Source organism: Bos grunniens, chromosome 5, assembly GCF_055505025.1.
Source record: "Bos grunniens cultivar Pamir isolate PY7600 chromosome 5, Bosgru_T2T1.0, whole genome shotgun sequence".
NCBI classification, from domain to species: domain Eukaryota; kingdom Metazoa; phylum Chordata; class Mammalia; order Artiodactyla; family Bovidae; genus Bos; species Bos grunniens.
The window spans coordinates 12326127-12348778 of NC_141169.1; positions in this window are offsets into that span (position 1 = coordinate 12326127).

The window sequence follows — 22652 nt, forward strand, 5'->3', positions numbered from 1 at the left end:
GAACTTCCAGATGTTCAAGCTGGTTTTAGAAAAAGCAGAGGAACCAGAGACCAAATTGCCAACATCTGCTGGATCATCAAAAAAGCAATAGAGTTCCAAAAAAACATCTATTTCTGCTTTATTGACTATGCCAAAGTCTTTGACTGTGTGGATCACAGTAAACTGTGGAAAATTCTGAAAGAGATGGGAATACCAGACTACCTGACCTGCCTCTTGAGAAATTTGTATGCAGGTCAGGAAGCAACAGTTAGAACTGGACATGGAACAACGGACTGGTTCCAAATAGGAAAAGGAGTTCGTCAAGGCTGTATATTGTCACCTTGTTTATTTAACTTATATGCAGAGTACATCATGAGAAATGCTGGACTGAAAGAAGCACAAGCTGGAATCAAGATTGCCTGGAGAAATATCACTAATCTCAGATATGCAGATAACACCACCCTTATGGCAGAAAGTGAAGAGAAACTAAAAAGCCTCTTGATGAAGTTGAAAGAGGAGAGTGAAAAAGTTGGCTTAAAACTCAGCATTCAAAAAACGAAGATCATGGCATCTGGTCCCATCACTTTATGGGAAATAGATGGGGAAACAGTGGAAACAGTGTCAGATTTTATTTTTTTGGGCTCCAAAATCACTGCAGATGGTAACTGCAGCCATGAAATTAAAAGACGCTTACTCCTTGGAAGGAAATTTATGACCAATCTAGATAGCATATTGAAAAGCAGAGACATTACTTTGCCAACAAAGGTCCGTCTAGTCAAGGCTATGGTTTTTCCAGTGGTCATGTATGGATGTGAGAGTTGGACTGTGAAGAAAGCTGGGTGCCAAAGAATTGATGCTTTTGAACTGTGGTGTTGGAGAAGACTCTTCTGAGTCCCTTGGACTGCAAGGAGATCCAACCAGTCCATTGTGAAGGAGATGAGCCCTGGGATTTCTTTGGAAGGAATGATGCTAAAGCTGAAACTCCAGTACTTTGGCCACCTCATGTGAAGAGTTGACTCATTGGAAAAGACTCTGATGCTGGGAGGGATGGGGGCAGGAGGAGAAGGGGACGACAGAGGATGAGATGGCCGGATGGCATTACTGACTCGATGGACGTGGGTCTGAGTGAACTCCAAGAGTTGGTGATGGACAGGGAGGCCTGGCATGCTGCGATTCATGGGGTCGCAAAGAGTCAGACATGACTGAGCAACTGAACTGAACTGAAGTGAAGGAATATAGACAAAAAAGTTTGTCCTTTTCTCCTCCTTGAGAATTCCGAACCCCTCTCTCCTTGGGGACCCCCAGACTTCTTATCAACCTGTGTAGGAATTGACTCTCTCAATAACTACCTACAAAATTACTTTTAATGGCACTCTGTTTTTTCTTGTGGCTTTGAATTACTATCTTTCACTTGTTTTCAGTCTGCAGAACTTCTTTTAATATTTCTTTTAAGGTAGATCTACTTGCAACAGATTCTCTGTTTTTCCTTATCTGGGAATGGCTTTTTCTCGGTCTCAGTTTTGAAAAATAGTTTTGCTAGACATAACAGTCTATGTGCGACAATTTTTGCTTTTAGTGTGTTGAATATGTCATCCCACTGCCTTCAGGCTTCTGTTGTTTCTTATGAGCAGTCAGTTTGATGTTATGATTCCTTTTCTCTTGTTCCTTTCAAGATTTTCTCTTTGTTTTTCCACATTTTGTCTGTGATTGGTCTGGGTGTTTCACCCTTGGCATTTATTTTACCTATAGTTTAGTGAGGTTCTTGGCTGTAGTACATGCTTATTTTTCATCAGTTTTGGGGAGTTTTTAGCCTTTATTTCCTTAATTGTTAGTCTCTCTTGCTTTCCTCTCCTTGTGGTAGTCCTACTACATACATGTACACTGGTGTTTTTAATGGTCTTCCACATTTCTCTTGAGGATCTGGTAATTTTTCTTTTTTTTTTTTTTTTGTTCTTTTCATGTCTTTTTAAAACTATTAAAAAAATCAACTATTACTGAAGTATAAATGATTTACAACGTTGTGTATATATATATATGCTGCTAAGTCACTTCAGTCGTGTCCAACTCTGTGTGACCCCATAGACGGCAGCCCACCAGGCTCCCTTGTCCCTGGGATTCTCCAGGCAAGAACACTGGAGTGGGTTGCCATTTCCTTCTCCAATGCATGAAAGTGAAGTTGCTTAATTGTGTCCTACCCTCAGCGACCCCATGGACTGCAGCCTATCAGGCTCCTCCATCCATGGGGTTTTCCAGGCAAGAGTGCTGGAGTGGGGTGCCATTGCCTTCTCTGGTGTATATATATATATTCCCTTTCATACTTTATTCCATTATGGTTTATTACAAGACATTGAATACAGTTCCTTGTTGTATACCGTAGGATCTTGTTGTTCATCCATGTTATATATAACAGTTTGCATCTGCCAGTTCCAAACTATCAATCAAACCCTCCTTCACTCCTCCCCCTGGGCAACCACAGGTCTGTTCTTTATATCTGTGAGTCTGTTTCCATTTCATAGATGAGTTCATTTGTGTCATATTTTAGATTCTAAATGTAAGTAATATCATATGATATTTGTCTTTGTTTTTCTTTTTCCTGATTTACTTCACTTAGTATGATCATCTCTAGGTCTATTTATGTTGCTGCAAGATGGCATTATGTTATTCTTTTGTATGGCTGAGTAATATCCTTTTATATACATAAATCACATTTCCTTTATCCATTCATCTTTTGATGAACATTTAGGCTGTTCATGTCCATGTCTTGGCTGTTGCAAATAGTGCTGCCGTGAATATATGAAGCATGTGTCCTTTTGAATGATAGTTTTATCTGGGTAGAGGCCCAGGAGTGGGATCGCTGGATGATATGGCAACTCTAATTATAGTTTATTGAGGAGCCTACATACTGTTTTCCATAGTGGCTGTACCAAATTACATTCCCACCAAGTGTGTAGGAGGGTTTCCTTTTCTCCACACCCTCTCCTGCATTTGTTATTTGTAGACTTTTAAAAAATAATATATTTATTTATTTATTTTTGGCTGTTCTAGGTTTTCATGGCTGCGTGGGCTTCTCTCTAGTTGTGGTGAGCAGGAGGCTACTCTTTTACGTGGCGAGCAGACTTCTCACTGCAGGGACTTACCTTGCTGCTGAGGACAGGCTCCAGGGCCCACAGGCTTCGGTCGTTGTGGCACATGAGCTCAGTAGTTTTGGCCCCTCGTCTCTAGAGCACAGGCTCAATAGCTGTAGTGCACAGGTTGAGTTGCTCTGTGGCATGTGGGATTTTCCCAGCCCAGGAATCAGACCCATGTTTCTTGCATTGGAAGGCAGATTTTTTCTTTTTATTTTTTAACCGCTGAGCCACCAGGAAACCCCTTATTTGTAGACTTTTTAATAATGGCCATTCTAACTGGTGTGAAGTGGTACCTCATTGTAGTTTTGATTTGCCCTTCTTAATAATTAATGATGATGAGCAACTTTTCATGTGTCTATTGGCTCTGTATGTATTCCTTAGAGAAGTGTCTATTTGGGTCTTCTGTCCATTTTTCAATTGGGTTTTTTGGGTTTTTCTTTTGTTGTTGTTAGTTGTATAAGCTATTTGTATATTTTGGAAATTAAGTCCTTGTAGGTCACATTGTTTGCAAATGTTTTCTCCCAGTCCATAGATTGTCTTTTCACCCTATTTATGACTTTCTGTGCAGAAGCTTATAAGTTTGATTAGGTTCCATTTGTTTATTTTTGCTTTTATTTTTATTACCTTGGGAAATTGAACTAAGAAAACTTTGGTACTATTTATGTCAGAGAAAACTCTGTGTATGATGTGAAAGTGCATTATAACTTCATTGATTTGTGGCTCTCCAACTTTCCCAACATCACTTACTGGAGAGACTGTCTTTGCCCTGTTATATATTCTTGCCTGAAGTTGTTGATGTTTCTCCCACCAGTCTTGATTCCAGCTTGTAACTCATCCAGCCCAGCATTTCTCAAGATGTGCTCAGCCCATAGGTTAAATAAACAGTGTGACAGCAGACAGCCCTGCTGTACTCCTTTCTCAATACTGAACCAAACAGTTGTTCCATACAGGGTTCTAACTGTTGCTTCTTGACCCACATACCAGTCTCTCAGGAGACACCTTACTTATAAGTAAGATGGTCTGCTTGTCAATAACTTCAGAGATGTGGATGATACCACTATAATGGCAGAAAGTGAATAGGAACTAGAGAACCTCTTGCTGAGGGTGAAGGAGGAGAGTGAAAAAGCCGGCTTAAAACTAAATATTAAAAAAGCTAAGATCATGGCATCTGGTCCCATTACTTCATGGGAAACAGAAGGGGAAAGGTGGAATTAGTGATATATTTCCTCTTCTTGGACTCTAAAATCACTACAGATGATGACTGTAGCCATGAAATCAGAAGACAGTTGATTCTTGACAGGAAAGCTGTAACAAACCTAGACAGTATGTTGAAAAGCAGAAATATCACTCTGCTGACAAAGCTCTGTATAGTCAAGGCTATGGTCTTCCTGCTGCTGCTACTGCTAAGTCACTTCAGTCATGTCCAACTCTGTGCGACCCCATAGATGGCAGCCCACCAGGCTCCCCCGTCCCTGGGATTCTCCAGGCAAGAATACTGGAGTGAGTTGCCATTTCCTTCTCCAATGCATGAAAGTGAAAAGTGAAATTGAAGTCGCTCAGTTGTGTCCGACTCTTAGGGACCGCATGGACTGTGGCCCACCAGGGCCCTCTGTCCATGGGATTTTCCAGGCAAGAGTACTGGAGTGGGGTGCCATTGCCTTCTCCCTGGTCTTCCTAGTGGTCACATATGGTTATGAGAGCTGGACTGTAAAGAAGGCAGAGTGCCAAAGAATTAATGCCTTCAAACTGTGGTACTGGAGAATACTCCTGAGAGTCCCTTGGATAGCAAGGAGATCAAAGCGGTCAATCTTAAGGGAAATCAACCCTGAATACTTGTTGGAAGGACTGGTGCTGAAGCTGAAGCTCCAGTATTTTGGTCATCTGATGCAAACAGCTGACTAATTTGAGAAGTCTCTGATGTTAAGACTGAGGGCAGAAGAATAAGAGAGCATCAGAGGATGAGATGGCTGGATAGCATCAGTGATGCAATGGAAATGAACTTGGGCAAGCTTCAGGAAATGGTGAAGGACAGGGAGGCCTGACATGCTGCAGTCCATGGTGTTACAAAGAGTTAGACACAACTGGATGACTGAACAACGATATTCATACGTCCTTTGTCAAAGATTGATTTACTATAGGTGTGTGGGTGTGTTTCTAGGCTCTCTATTCTGTTCCATTGATTCATATGTCTGTTTATGTGCCAATACCATGCTCTTTTGATTAGGATAGCTTTGTAGTATTGTCTGAAGTCTGGGAGGGTTACATATCCTGCTTTGTTCTTTTTATTCAGCGTTACTTTGGCAATTCTTGATCTTGTATGCTGCTAAGTCACGTCAGTTGTGTCTGACTCTGTGTGACCCCATAGACAGCAGCCCACCAGGCTCTGCTGTCCCTGGGATTCTCCAGGCAAGAATACTGGAGTGATCTTGTATGGTTCTATATGAATTTTAGGATTATTTGTTCTAGTTCTGTGAAAAATGTCATGGACAATTTGATAGGGCTTGCATCAAGTCAGTAGACTCTGTGTAGTATGGCCATTTTAACAATATTAATTCTTTCAATCCAACTGCATAGGATATATTTCCATTTCTTTGAATCATCTTTAATTAAACTCCCTAATCAACTGGCTTTAAATCGGGGAGATTATCCTAAGGGAGTCTGATCTGATCAGTAAGTCTTTTAGTAAAGTGAAGTGGTAGGATTTCCTTTCATTTTAAAGGCTAAAATAAAATTCTATTAATACATATACCAGATTTTCTTTATCCATTTTATCCATTCATCTTTTGACAGGTATTGAGGTGGTCTAAATGCCACCTGCCATTGGAGATATCAGGTAATGCCATTATGCTATAAATGCCATTATGGAGATAGCTGTTGTGAATAATGCTGCAGTGAACACAAAAGTGCAAGTATCTCTTCAACATCCTGATTTCAACTCTAGGACATATATTCAGAAATGGGATTGCTGGCTCATATGATACTGCCTTTTTTAACTTTTTTGAGGAACTTCCACATAGTTCTGCACCATTTTTCTTTTCAATGAATAGCATTTAAAAATCCCAGTTTCTTTATAGACTTACCAACACTTGTTTTTTTTTTTTTTTTTTTAATATGTAATAGCGATTCTAACTGGTTTGAGGTATTTTCACACCATGGTCTTAGTTTGCATTTCCCTGAAGACTAGTGAGTTTGGGCACCTTTCTGGTTATATGTATATCTTTCTTGAAGAGATATCTATTCAAGGCCTTAACCTACTTTTTAGTCTTTTTTTTTTTTTTTTTTTTACTATTGAGTTGCAGGAGTTCCTTATATGTTTTGAAATTAACCCCTTATCAAGGATATGATTTGTGAATATTTTCCTTTCATTCTATAGGTTGCCTTTTCACTTTGTTGGTTGTTTTCTTTGCTGTGCGGAGTTTTATAGTTTGATGTAGTCCCAGTTGTCTATGTTTTCTTTTATTGTATTTTCATTTGGTGTTATATCCAAAAAACTCATTGTCATAAGGCTTTCCTCCTGTTTTCCTCTAGAGATTTAGAGTTTTAGATTTTATGTTTAAGTCTTTAATACATTTTAGCTGATATTGTGTGTGGTATCAAATAAGGGTTCAATTTCATTCTTGCACATGTGAATTTTCAGCATTCCCAGCACCATTCAGTAAATGGATGAAGCTAAAGGACATTATGCTAAGTGAAATAAGGCAGTCACGGAGGGATAAACACTGCCACTTGTATGGGCATCTAAAAAACTCAAGTTTAGAGAAACAGAGGTAGAATAGTATTTGCCGGAGGGGGCGGGGGGAAGGGGGAAATAGGGATTTGCCAGTCAACAGGTAAAAAGTTTTGATTATTCAAGGTGGATAAGTTGTAGATGTCAGCTATACAGCATTATGCCTGCCATTTATAATACTGTATTGTACACTTAAAAATCTGTCGAGTAGAACTTATGTTAAATATTCTTGCCACAATAATAAATAATATGTAGATATATACGTAGATAACTAGACAGACAGCTGGATGAGTAAACACATAAATGCGTAGATAGATAGGCAGAGACACAGAATAAAATGAGGTATAAGAGAAAGATTCCCCTGGGTTGGTCTAAGAGAAAAACTGGAATATGTCATGAATTCTGCCAATGGATTTGGAAGAGGTCCTCAAACCTCAGATGAAAAATGCATCCCCTCCTTATACCTTATTGGAACAGTTGAAGACCTGAGCAAAAGATTCAGCCAGCACTTGCCTGGATTCCTGACCCTGGAAACAGCGAAATAGTACATTTGTATTGTTTTAAACTATTAAAATTGTGGAAATGTGTTGACACAGTCACATAATCTAATTTACTCTCTTTTTGTCTGTAACTGAATCCTTGCCTCTGCTGTGCCAGATTGCTAAAGGCAATACTGTCCTCCTGCATTTCCTAATGCTGCTACTATAGTCCTACTGATTTAAAGGTAGCCCCTTGCCTGCATAGAACTTGCTCACCTAAATAAAAATTGCCACAAGCCTGTGAATAAAGCCTTCCTAAAGTGTAGTGACCTGGCAAATTCATAAAATCACGTGGACAACCCTTACAAAAGGCTAAGATCAAGGCAAGCTCCCCAGGCTGGATGATAAAAAGTCAACTGCAAAACAGGAAACACTTGACTTCAAGAACCTCATAGGCTTCTGAACACTATTAAGGTCAAAACTACCACAACTCCCACATGCTAATCTAAGGCTTAAAACCTCAGTCAAGCCTTAACCAGAAGATGCTCAGACCTTGGGAAATGTACAAATCTTAGACCTAATAATGCAATTAAAAAAACAGATCCGTACAATTCTTAAAGACTGAGTTATCAGTTTTGTCCATTCTAAAGGAGATCAGCCCTGGGATTTCTTTGGAAGGAATGATGCTAAAGCTGAAACTCCAGTACTTTGGCCACCTCATGCGAAGAGTTGACTCATTGGAAAGGACTCTGATGCTGGGAGGGATTGGGGGCAGGAGGAGAAGGGGACAACAGAGGATGAGATGGCTGGATGGCATCACTGACTCGATGGACGTGAGTCTGAGTGAACTCCGGGAGCTGGTGATGGACAGGGAGGCCTGGCGTGCTGCGATTCACGGGGTCGCAAAGAGTCGGACACGACTGAGCGACGGATCTGATCTGATCATCATATGTGTATGTATATATGCATGCATACATGTGTGTATCAGCAAATTTGTTTGGAAGGAAGTAAATCGGAGAAGGCAATGGCACCCCACTCCAGTACTCTTGCCTGGAAAATCCCATGAACGGAGGAGCCTGGTCGGCTGCAGTCCACGGGATCGCTAGGAGTCGGACACTACTGAGCGACTTCCCTTTCACTTTTCACTTTCATGCATTGGAGAAGGAAATGGCAACCCACTCCAGTGTTCTTGCCTGGAGAATCCCAAGGACAGGGGAGCCTGGTGGGCTGCCGTCTCTGGGGTCGCACAGAGTCGGACACGACTGAAGCGACTTAGCAGCAGCAGCAACCACTGAATATGTAATTAGGCAATAATTCCTAATCTTGCGATCAGATACTTTATTTACCATTCCGGAAGAGTATCCATGAGATTTTTAAATGATCTCTGAAGAATTCCATTTTACTCAGGTTACATATAAAAACATCATTTGGCAGATGAATCCTTTGAACATTCTTATAAGGTGAAAACATACACAGTTTATTTAGGAAAAAATAGTCCAATGGTAGTATTTAAAAATGTTGTCCATATATTATCAAGCTTAAGAAAAATTAAAATATATGAAACAAAATTCTATACTTCTTTAGAAATTTATGATAACCTCTTTTCCTTAATAATCTTGACATTGCTAATTACTAAGCTACTATAACAAAGAAATCAAAAAATATAGAAACAAAGAAAGTAGATTCATCTCTCATCTCTCTGAGATTAGAAGGCAATGTGTAGTCCTAAATACGTGACTTCCATCCTTGGGACAAAAGATGCTGTTTCAGTACTTACTGTCTGCCACAATGAGGAAATAAGGAGAAGGTAAGGGACCGCAAATATAATTCCTTTTATGGATGTGCCTATAAATGACATTCTTTATTTCCAGTTATGCCCTGTTGGCCAGAACTTAGTCACCCGGGTATGCCAACTGTGGAGAAAACTGGGAACATATCCTGTACGTGATAACCATATGCTCTGCTAAAACTTAGGAGCTCTAAAATTAGAGAGATAATGAATAGATATTGGACTTCTAGTATTTGTCTTTAGCTCTTTCCTAATCTTTCTACATACAGTAACTTATTGTGTTGCCATCTCCTATTTTCAGGGGTAGTATTCCAAAATTACTCTTCAAAAATATACAAGCCATTTATTATTTTAAAAATAAATGAGTGCAAAGTTTAAAAATTCTGCTCTTCAAAGGAAACTATAAAAAAGAATACAAACTACAGACTGAATGCAAATATGTATAAGTCATATATCTGATAATTTACATCAATAATATGTAAAGAATTCTCAAGACTTAATAAGAAAACAGAAAACCCAAATTTGTAAAAAGTGAGCAAAAATTTTAGCAGACATATTACAAGGGATACACAGATATCTATCATATACACACACAAAATTCTCAGCATCATTATTCATTAAAGAAAGGGAAATTTACCACAGTGATATACCACCACACCTATTAAAATGGCTAAAATTAAAATGATTGACTATAATACTGATTAAGATGTGGAGAAACTGGGACACTCATACACTGCTACTACGAATGTAAATGGTATAACTATCACTTTGAAATGTTTAGAAATTTTTTTTAAAGGTAAACATATAGCAACCATATGATCTATATAGCAACCATATGATCCAATTATTCTGCTCCTGGATATTTACCCCAAAATAAATGAAAATGTATGTCCATACAAGTCATATACACAGATGTTCACAGAGGCTTTACTTTATATTAGTCAAATACTTGAAACAAGTGAAAGTTTATCAACAGTGAAAAGGATTAATAAACTATGGTATATTCATATAATAAAATATGAATGATACAGGGATAAAAAGTGATGATCTATTTATATTTATAACAAGATGAATAGATACCAAATTATTATTCAGTACAAAAAGCCGGACCTCACCTCTTGCCAAAATAGTATCTCCTCATTCCGTGATTTCATTTGTTTAAAATTTTAGAAAACTCAAACTAATCTTTAGTGATAGAAACCATGTCAGTTGCAGTCTGAAGATGGAAAAATACTATGAAGAAGTAGAAAGGGAATTATAAGGAATCACAGGGAAATTGTTGGAATTGATAGATATGTTTATTATACTGATTGTGATCATTTTATAGGTGTATCCATATAATGACATATTACATTGTATGCTTGAAGTATGCAAAGTTTATTGTATATCATTTATGCTCACAAGATTTTTTAATAAATGAACAGATTCAAGAATATTATTGGGTTTAGACATGACAGAGAAGGGTGCAAGCTACCATTTAGATATGGAATAGTCCATAATCCTGTGTACTCCTTTGAGTCGGTATTATGAATGTGAATGTCATCTGTCATTTGTGTCTCAGTTGGAAAAAACTGGAACTTCTGTTTGAGTTTTGTACTTGGACTAAGGACTGTAGAGCAAGACATGGTCCCTGTGCTACAGAACTCTTACAAAAATTGCAGGCAATGCTACTCTTCTCAGTGTACATCTCAATTAAATTGTGAATTCCTCAAGTAACACAGTATTGTAGACTCATAAAATATTGGAAATAAGATCAATTTAGGTTTATGTAGTCCAGCTTATTTTCAGAAATGGAATTGAACTTACACAATAGCACACAGAAATATATTGGCATAGTTGGGATTAAACCTACCTCTCCTGGCTCCCTGCCCAAAGTTTTCTCCATTACATCATTTCTCTTACTGAACACTAGACTCTGAGCAAAGTCAGCGATCAATAAATTTGCTTAACAACTGCTGATCAAAATTGACAAAAAGCACAGAAGAGTCTCTTCACAGTTACATTCTTTTCTGAGGTTTAAGCAATGAATAGTTCACAAGAATAAGAAATAGGGGAAGATTCTGAATCTTCCTGTTTATTTCTTCTTTTCCTCTTTAAACGGAGATATATTTACATGAAAGTGCTGTAAAGTAAACAAAGAATAAACAATTAAGAGCCAGTACCTACAAACAATAAGAAAAAATAGTTGACACTGCGATGGGAAAAAATTTAGAAATGACTGCTAAAATGTCAATTTATGAATTAAGACTCTTAGTAGAGGTTAAATTAATCTGGTTCACAATCAGTGGGAGACCTTTGAGAGACTCCATGCTATTTATAGTAAAGACTCTGAAGCTATGCTGTTCATTTATATCAGGTAACAAAATTACTACTGCAACAGAAGCACTTTGTAGGATCTATGGCACTTGGCAGGAAAAGTATTGATTCCAAGCCAAGGAAATGACAGTACAGTGTAGCTGCTGCTGGATTGAAGAAGGAAAAATAAAAGAATAGATAATAACAGATGCATGTGGGCAGTGAGAAGAAGTGCAATCAGTTCAGATTAATTATGAGCATCCATTCTGATCATCTGAGACGCCCTCATCAGATTTTATTGCAACAAGTTTGTGTTCTCCAACAGCAAATATATAGTAGAAAGTTCAGAGGGAAGGAACTGCTATAAAAAGGTTATCAGATGAAAAATATTTGTAAAGCCATAAAGATAAGGGGGTTTCATAAAAATCATGAGACAAAATAAATCTTAATCAGGAGTCAATCTATGTAGAAACATACATTTCTGCACCTCGATTGATCATGATACCAACACATTCTATGATGTAAGATGATTTAAATTTAGAGTGATGCCTCAAAAATCGCTGGAAGAATGAAAAATCATCTTCAGTACACTCTACCACAAAGACATGAAAGTGAGAAATACAGTATGGAAATGCCTCCATGCAAAAGTATTAAAATGTAAAAGAATTGCTGCCTTGATTATAGAAGCAACCTGGAAAACTCCCTTCTATGAAACATTTCACTGGTCATGAGGCATTTTCTAGACAAGCCACCGTAAACTCCCTGGTAAAGGTAAGAGATATATATTTGGCATATGGCTTTTGCTTGGAAATGAGAGAAATCCAGCTAAAATGATTAAAGAATTTTTCAGTTAGTTTATGCATCTGAAAAGCCTAGTGTATTCAAATATAGCTGGATAGAGGTATATAAGGTGCCAGGAATCTATTGTTCTTTATCCCTTAATTCCATTTCTTTGTGTTTTTTTAACCATTTTATTTTGAAAATCTTATTAACTTACAGAAAATTCAGAAGACTATTACAAAGAGTTCACATATATCCTTTATTTAGCTTTCCCTAACATTAGTCATTTAGATAGCCATAATGCAATTGTCTAACTGGGAAATAAACAATGCTACCATGCATTAAGTTGTTTTGTCACTTCAGTCTCTTCCTACTGTAAAAATTCCATTTTTTCCTTGTTTTCATTACCTTGATACTTTTGATGAATACTGATCACTCACTTTTGTAGATAGGTCTCATTTGAGTTTTTCCGGTATTCCTTATCTAATGATTAGGTTGAGGTCATGCAATTTTGGCAATAACACCATAGAAGTAATGACTTTTTTCTTCTCCAAGTGCATCATATTGAAGGAAAACAATGCCAATATATCTTATTTCTGAAGATGTTCACCTTGATCGCCTGGTTAAGGTTTCCTCTGCCAGGTTTCCCCATTAGTTAATATTTCTCTCTTTGTAATTGATAAATAACTTGGAAGAGCCACTTTTGAGACTATGTAAACAACTTGTTTCTTCTCAAACTTTCACCCAATGATTTTATCACTTTTCGGTAGGTATTGTCTGGAAAAGTCATTCTGTGATGTCTGCCACAGCTGTGCTTCCTCATTAGCTTCAGTCTCAAAGGGACAGTGCTAAAGAAATAGGGACTACAAGTTGCTCTTGGTGACATCCAACCAGCTCAGCAGTCGCGATGAAAGAACCAGTTCCTCCAGTTGCAACAAAACACTGAGTGCCACGGGTAGTTTCCTTCGTTTAGATCATATATTCATTGCTGAACTGATACCTCAGATAGCCAAGGGGAGGCCCCTGTCACAGACCAAGCCGGGGTCATGCTCCCACACCTGCAGTTGGAGGATGGGTTCTGTTGTCCCACTATAACCACAGGAACTGAGAATAGAGGAGAGGAGGTTCCCCAAGATAAAAGCAGTATATTGTTACCAGAAGAGATGGTAGATGCTGCAGAGGCACCATCAGGATACCTGCCACACTAAGGGATAGCCAGTTATTCTTGATACGTTTTGAGATCCAAGTTTGTGAAAGACAGTTTCTAAACCCATAAATATAAAAGTGCTTAAAAATACAAGCACTTAAATGTATCTTGTTTATCACAATATAGAAGACTGCAAATTCTTGGTCATTGATTTCATTGCTGTAGTGTAAATTTCCTTCTCCTCTGTCCTTAATATAAATAGGAAAAATAACCATACTTCTACAGTTGAAATAGAGTACTTGACATAATACATGACACATAGGTAACTGCTCAAAAATATCATGGTTGTTATTATGATTATTACTATTATTAAATACTCAACTTGACACATATTAATGTAGAGTCTGTTATATACAAGATACTACTAGGTTTAGGACGCAAAGATGAATAAGAAAGTGTTCTGTGTTAAGGAACACAGAGACTAGTGTGGAGGATAAAATATGCACAAAGCTCTACCAGGCAGGATGTTACAAGTTTTCCATAATAGGAATCAGTGCTATGCATATATTATATGTTTATGTTTTTATATATTAAGTCCCTACTTAATCTCTTCTTCAGGCAATACAAAAACAGAAAATAAAGGAATGCATTTTCAAACAGCTTTTTCTTAAAAGATTAGTCATTCTACACACTTAACCTTTCAGATATAAATTGGATGTCACATTAACCAGCAACTGAATAGAGTGAAGAACAATTGACTTTATTGTTACTAATATATTAGATAGAAAGACTTAAAGATCACAACAAGTAATCTAGTCAGAATGTTATTTTTCAGCATTTAATGTTATAGCTCTTCATGCATGACAAAAGACCTCTGCATTTTTTTCCCCTATACATGAAGAAAATCAGATTATTTGATTTGTTTGACAGAAAGCTTTGTGATTTAGAAACCACTTTTGAACTAAATGACCAGACTGTTGCTAAGCAACTGTGTAAAACACTTCTTAAGTACAAAAGACACAGCTAAAATACAGCATTGTAAGGTCTATAGTAGTATGTCTGACATTTTTGTACAATCAGTCTAATATTTTCAATATTCTCTTTCATAAATCAATTATATATGTGTGTGAGTGTGTGTATTCAGAGAAAGTAAATAGATTGAATGTGAAATTGAAAGCAAAATCTCAACCCAATTGTGTGAATTTACAATAATAATTTTTCAGGTCTGTTTGGCCCTGTTAGCCTGCCACGACATAAAATTTTTCTAAATATTTTTAGAAACTCTTGAAGCTTCTACACAGAGTATTATTCAGATGTTCTGGATCAATGATTGCTCTGCAAATAGATTTTACATTTCACAGATCTTATTTCTGGAAAAATACCAAAACAAGAAAGTATTACCTGACTTGACAACATATATTCCAATTTAGAAATAATTATATAATTAATGTAATTTTATTGTGAGTAGTTAGTAAAAATTCAGCAATTTATTACTTAGTAAATGTAGATTTTCATTACTAACACGACAGAGGCCAGAAATATACTTGTCACTTCTTAAACAGAAAGATAAGATACACTTTTCCTGTAAAGCTGTGACAAGTGGTAAGCCTGATCCTTTGAAACCAGAGAAATAAGCCCTTGGATTACTTTCCTATGAAAATACTGCTTTACTTTACAGAAGTAGCTCTATCATCAGGTAAACTTGGCAACTCATGAAGCCAACACTGTGAGGAGCTAAATTAACCACTTACCTCAAGATGCCTGCCCGCTGTGGTCCTAACTAGAGATTGTCAAACACTTAGCTATTACAAGTGACCCATTTCTGTTTCATTCACATAAGAACATTCCTTTCACAAAAGTCATATGGACAGAGCAAAAACAAGGACTTACCCTGGAAGGCAAAGGTCTTTGAGTAATTTGCCTGCTAAGCTACAAAGCCTCTTGATGAAAGTGAGGGTGGAGAGTGAAAAGGTTGGCATAAGGCTCAACATTCAGAAGACGAAGATCATGGCATCTGGTCCCATCACTTCATGGGAAATAGGTGCAGAAACAGTGGAAACAGTGTCAGAGTTTATTTTCTGGGGCTCCAGAATCACTGCAGATGATGACTGCAGCCATGAAATTCAAAGACGCTTACTCCTTGGAAGAAAAGTTATGACCAACCTAGATAGCATATTGAAAAGCAGAGACATTACTTTGCCAACAAAGGTCCGTCTAGTCAAGGCTATGGTTTTTCCACTGGTCATGTATGGATGTGAGAGTTGGACTGTGAAGAAGGCTGAGCGCCGAAGAATTGATGCTTTTGAACTGTGGTGTTGGAGAAGACACTTGTGAGTCCCTTGGACTGCAAGGAGATCCAATCAGTCCATTCTGAAGGAGATCGGCCCTGGGATTTCTTTGGAAGGATTGATGCTAAAGCTGAAACTCCAGTACTTTGGCTACCTCATGCGAAGAATTGACTCACTGGAAAAGACTCTGATGCTGGGAGGGATTGGGGGCAGGAGGAGAAGGGGACGACAGAGGATGAGATGCCTGGATGGCATCACTGACTCGATGGACATGAGTCTGAGTAAACTCTGGGAGTTGGTGATGGACAGGGAGGCTTGGCCTGCTGCAGTTCATGGGGTCGCAAAAAGTCAGACACGACTGAGCGACTGAACTGAACTGAACTGAAGCTACTTTCTGTAAGACTGAGTCCTAGGGGATATTCACTTCAGTTCATTTCATTTGCTCACTGATTCCAACTCTGTGTCCCCATGGACTACAGCAAGTCAGGCCTCCCTGCCCATCACCAACTACTGGAGTTTACTCAAACTGAGATCCATGCAGTCGGCAATGCCATACAACCATCTCATTCTCTGTCATCCCCTTCTCATCCTACCCTCAATATTTCCCAGCATCAGGGTCTTTTCCAATGAGTCACTTCTTTGCATCAGGTGGACAAAGTACTGGAAGTTGTTGAAGATGTTGAAGTTTCATCTTCAACATCAGTCCTTCCAATGAACACCCAGGACTGATCTCCTTTAGGATGCACTGCTTGGATCTCCTTGCAGTCCAAGGGACACTCAAGAGTCTTCTCCAACACCACAGTTCAAAATCATCAATTATTCGGTGCTCGACTTTCTTTAAAGTCTCACATCAATGTATGACCACTGGAAGAACCATAGCCTTGACTAGACAGACCCTTGTTGGCAAAGTAATGTCTCTGCTTTTTAATATGCTGTCTAGGTTGGTCATAGCTTTTCTTCCAATGAGCAAGTGTCTTTTAATTTCGTGGCTACAGTCACCATCAGAAGTGACTTTGTAGCCCAAAAAAATGAAGTCTGTCACTATTTCCACTGTTTCCCCATCTATTTGCCGTGAAGTGGTGGAACATGATGCCATGATCTTAGTTTCCTGAATGTTGAGTTTTAAGCCAAAATTTTCACTCTCCTCCTCATTTTCATCAAGAGGCTTTTTAGTTCTTCTTCACTTTCTGCCATAAGGGTGGTGTCATATGCATATCTGAGGTTAGTGATATTTCTCCCAGCAATCTTGATTCCAGCTTGTGCTTCATCAAGCCCAGCGTTTCTCATGATGTACTCTGCATACAAGTCTTGATGTACTCCTTTCCTGATTTGGAATCAGTCTGTTGTTCCAGGTCCACTTCTAACTGTTGCTTCTTTTCTTTTAAATTAATTAATTAATTTTTTTAAGTTTATTTTTTTATTTTATTTTTTATTTTACAATATTGTATTGGTTTCGCCATATATCAAAATGAATCCACCACAGGTATACATGTGTTCCCCTTCCTGAACCCTCCTCCCTCCTCCCTCCCCAAACCATCCCTCTGGGTCATCCCAGATTTCACAGGAGGCAGGTCAGGTGGTCTGGTATTCCCATCTCTTTGAGAATTTTCCACAGTTTGTTGTGATCCACACAGTCAAAGGCTTTGGCATAGTCAATAAAGCAGAAATAGATGTTTTTCTGGAACTCTCTTGCTTTTTTGATGATCCAGCAGATGTTGACAATTTGATCTCTGGTTCCTCTGCCTTTTCTAAAACCAGCTTGAAAATCTGGAAGTTCGTGGTTCATGTACTGTTGAAGCCTGGATTGGAGAATTTTGAGCATTACTTTGCTAGCATGTGAGATGAGTGCAATTGTGTATAGTTTGAGCATTCCTTGGCATTGCCTTTCTTAAGGATTGAAATGAAAACTGACCTTTTCCAGTCCTGTGGCCACTGCTGAGTTTTCCAAATTTGCTGACATATTGAGTGCAGCACTTTAACAGCATCATCTTTTAGGATAGAAATAGCTCAACTGGAATTCCATCACCTCCACTAGCTTTGTTCATAGTCATGCTTCCTAAGGCCCACTTGACTTCACATTCCAGGATGTCTGGCTCTAGGTGAGTGATCACACCATCGTGATTATCTGGGTGGTGAAGATCTTTTTTATACAGTTCTTCTTTGTATTCTTGCTACCTCTTCTTAATATCTTCTGCTTCTGTTAGGTCCCTACCATTTATGTCCTTTATTGAGCCCATCTTTGCATGAAATGTTCCCTTGGTATCTCTAATTTTCTTGAGGAGATCTCTAGTCTTTCCCATTCTATTGTTTTCCTCTATTTCTTTGCACTGATCACTGAGGAAGGCTTTCTTATGTCTCCCTGCTATTCTTTGGAACTCTGCATTCAAATGGATATATCTTTCCTTTTCTCTTTTGCCTTTTGCTTCTCTTCTTTTCATAGCTGTTTGTAAGGCCTCCTCAGACACCCATATTGCCTTTTTGAATTTCTTTTTCTTGAGGATGGTCTTGATCATTGCCCCCTGTACAATGTCATGAACCTCTGTCCATAGTTCTTCAGACATTCTGTCTATCAGATCTAATCCCTAGAATCTATTTCTCAGTTCTACTGTATAGTCATAAGGGATTTGATTTAGGTCATACCTGAATGGTCTAGTGGTTTTCCCTACTTTTAATTTCAGTCTGAATTTGGCATTAAGGAGTTCATGATCTGATCCCCAGTCAGCTCCCGGTCTTGTTTTTGCTGACTGTATAGAGCTTCTCCATCTTTGGCTGCAAAGTATATAATCAATCTGATTTTGGTGTTGACCATCTGGTGATGTTCATGTGTAGAGTCTTCTCTTGTGTTGTTGGAAGAAACTCTTTGGTATGACCAGTGCATTCTTGGCAAAACTCTATTAGCCTTTGCCCTGCTTCATTCCATATTCCAAGGCCAAATTTGCCTGTTACTTCCAGGTATTTCTTGACTTCCTACTTTTACATTCCAGTCCCCTATAATGAGAAGGACATCTTTTTTAGGTGTTAGTTCTAGAAGGTCTTGTAGATCTTCATAGAACCATCACTGGAGATTATTTATTATCTTGTAAATATCTTTCCACATTAGAACATATTACAGAAATAGTCTATAGAATGTAACTTATGAGGATAATAAAACACTTTAACTTTTTTTTATCAAGGTCCCGTTTCTGTAGACTTTGAATTCAGTTTGAACTGGATTTGATTCATGTACACTGTTTCCTTTCTTTGTTCTTATGTTTTGGGCTTCCCTCATAGCTCAGTTGGTAAAGAATCCATCTACAATGTATGAGACCCCAGGTCGATTCCTGGGTCGGGAAGACCCACTGGAGAAGGGATAGGATACCCACTCCAGTATTCTTCAGCTTCCTTTGTTGCTCAACTGGTAAAGATTCTCCCTGAATGCAGGAGACCTGGGTTCAATCCCTGGGCTGGGAAGATCCCCTGGAGAAGGGATAGGCTACCCACTCCAGTATTCTGGTCTGGAGAATTCCATGGACTCTGTAGTCCATGGGGTCGCAAAGAGTCAGACACAGCTGAGTGACTTTCATTTTCACTTTTCTTTGTATTTCCAACTTAAGGCTGTGGTTTTTCCAGTGGTCATGTATGGATGTGAGGGTTGGACTGTGAAGAAAGCTGAGCACCAAGGAATTGATGCTTTTGAACTGTGGTGTTGGAGAAGACTCTTGAGAGTCCCTTGGACTGCAAGGAGATCCAACCAGTCCATCATGAAGGAGATCAGCCCTGGGATCTCTTTGGAAGGAATGATGCTAAAGCTGAAACTCCAGTACTTTGGCCACCTCATGTGAAGAGTTGACTCATTGGAAAAGACTCTGATGCTGGGAGGGATTGGGGGCAAGAGGAGAAGGGGACGACAGAGGATGAGATGGCTGGATGGCATCACCGACTCGATGGACGTGAGTTTGAGTGAATTCCGGGAGTTGGTGATGGACAGGGAGGCCTGGCGTACTGCAGTCCATGGGGTCGCAAAGAGTTGGACACGACTGAGCAACTAATCTGATCTGTTCTGATCTTCACAGTGTGTTTCAACTGAATAAAATGACAGCTACTCTGGACAGTTTTTCCTCTCATTATGCTATTATTCTTGATGATGCAGATGGTAATGGAATTAGAGCAGATACACAGGCCTCAAAACACATCAAAAGGTGTAACAGATATTTAACCTTGACACCTACAGTGAAACTCTAATAAGGAATCCTTTAGTCTATAACCTTCTAAAGGGTGAAAAATGAAAGAAAGTGAAGTTGCTCAGTTGTGCCCGACTCTTTGCGACCCCATGGATAGTGCCTGCACCAAATTCCTCCATCCATGGGATTTTCAAGGCAAGGGTACTGCAGTGGGTTGCCATTTCCTTATCCAGGAATCTTCCCAACCCAGTGATCGAACCCAGGTCTCCCACATTGTAGACAGATGCTTTACCATCTGAGCAACCAGGAAAGTCCTAAGGGTGGAACTATCATCTATCTTTTTCATTGTTTTATCCCCACCATATACTAAACACATTGTAGGTGCAAAATAAAATTTAGGAACTTATCTACTGGCTCAGAGATGTCATGTCCAAATATGTAGAAAATTGTTTTCTTATGTATTCAAGATTTTAAAATATATCAGATTTATGTTTATTCACACTTGATCTTTAAAAAATGAATGACAAGAAAAGTTATTCAAACCATTCTACTTTCTAGTTTGGTCAATCTCAGCAAAATGTCTTTTTGAAGGCAAAAAGTACCTTCTTGCAGAAAGACTCAGGTACTATATTAATCATGTGTTATAGTATATTATGCCAGCAAATGTGGAAAAGTCAGCAGTGGCCACAGGACTGGAAAATGTCCGTTTTCATTGCAATCCCAAAGAAAGGCAATGCCAAAGAAGGCTCAAACTACCACACAATTGCACTCATCTCACACGCTTGTGAAGTAATGCTCAAATTCTCCAAGCCAGGCTTCAGCAATACGTGAACTGTGAAATTCCAGATGTTCAAGCTGGTTTTAGAAAAGGCAGAGGAACCAGAGATCAAATTGCCAGCATCCACTGGATCATGGAAAAAGCAAGAGAGTTCCAGAAAAACATCTATTTCTGCTTTATTGACTATGCCAAAGCCTTTGACTGTGTTCAGTTCAGTTCAGTTGCTCAGTCCTGTCCAACTCTTTGTGACCCCATGAATAACAGCACGCCAGCCCTCCCTGTCCATCACCAACTCCCAGAGTTCACTCAAACTCATGCCCATCGAGTTGGTGATGCCATCCAGCCATCTCATCCTCTGTCGTCCCCTTTTCCTCCTGCCCCCAATCCCTCCCAGCATCAGAGTCCTTTCCAATGAGTCAACTCTTCGCATGAGGTGGACAAGGTACTAGAGTTTCAGCTTCAGCATCATTCCTTCCAAAGAACACCCAGGGCTGTTCTCATTTAAAATGGACTGGTTGGATCTCCTTGCAGTCCAAGGGACTCTCAAGAGTCTTCTCCAACACCACAGTTCAAAAGCATCAATCCTTCGGCACTCAGCTTTCTTCACAGTCCAACTCTCACATCCATACATGACCACTGGAAAAACCATAGACTTGACTGCTACAGGTAAGTCAATTCAGTCGTGTCCAACTCTGTGCGACCCCAGAGACGGCAGCCCACCAGGCTCCCCCATCCCTGGGACTCTCCAGGCAAGAACACCGGATTGGGTTGCCATTTCCTTCTCCAATGCATGAAAGCGAAAAGTGAAAGGGAAGTCGCTCAGTCGTGTCCAACTCTTAGCGACCCCATGAACTGAAGCCTACCAGGCTCCTCCATCCATGGGATTTTCCAGGCACGAGTACTGGAGTGGGATGCCATTGCCAATTCTGTAGCCTTGACTAGATGGGCCTTTGTTGGCAAAGTAATGGCTCTGCTTTTGAATATGCTATCTAGGTTGGTCATAACTTTCCTTCCAAGGAGTAAGCATCTTTTAATTTCATGGCTGCAGTCACCATCTGCAGTGATTTGTGGATCACAATAAACTGTGGAAAATTCTGAAAGAGATGGGAATACCAGACCACCTGACCTGCCTTTTGAGAAACCTATATGCAGGTCAGGAAACAACAGTTAGAACTGGATGGAACAAGAGACTGGTTCCAAATAGGAAAAGGAGTACGTCAAGACTGTATATTATCACACTGCTTATTTAACTTATATGCAGAGTACATCATGAGAAACGCTGGGCTGGAAGAAGCACGAGCTGGAATCAAGATTGCTGGGAGAAATATCACTAACCTCAGATATGCAGATAACACCACCCTTATGGCAGAAAGTGAAGAGAAACTAAAAAGCCTCTTGATGAAAGTGAAAGAGGAGAGTGAAAAAGTTGGCTTAAAGCTCAACATTCAGAAAACTAAGATCATGGCATCTGGTCCCATCACTTCATGGGAAATAGATGGGGAAACAGTGGAAACAGTGTCAGACTTTATTTTTTGGGGTTCCAAAATCACTGCAGATGGTGACTATAGCCATGAAATTCAAAGATGCTTACTCCTTGGAAGGAAAGTTATGATCAGGCAATGGCACCCCACTCCAGTAGTCTTGCCTGGAAAATCCCATGGATGGAGGAGCCTGGTGGGCTGCAGTCAATGGGGTCGCTAGGAGTCGGACACCACTGAGCGATTTCACTTTCACTTTTCACTTTCATGCATTGGAGAAGGAAATGGCAACCCACTCCAGTGTTCTTGCCTGAAGAATCCCAGGGATGGGGAACCTGGTGGGCTGCCATTTATGGGGTTGCACAGAGTCGGACAAGACTGACGTGACTTAGCATAGACAGCTTATTAAAAAGCAGAGACATTACTTGGCAACAGAGGTCCATCTAGTCAAGGCTATGGTTTTTCCTGTGGTCATGTATGGATATGAGAGTTGGACTGTGAAGAAGGCTGAGCACCGAAGAATTGATGCTTTTGAACTGTAGTGTTGGAGAAGACTCTTGAGAGTCCCTTGGACGGCCAGGAGATCCAACCAGTCCATCCTAGAGGAGATCAGTCCTGAGTGTT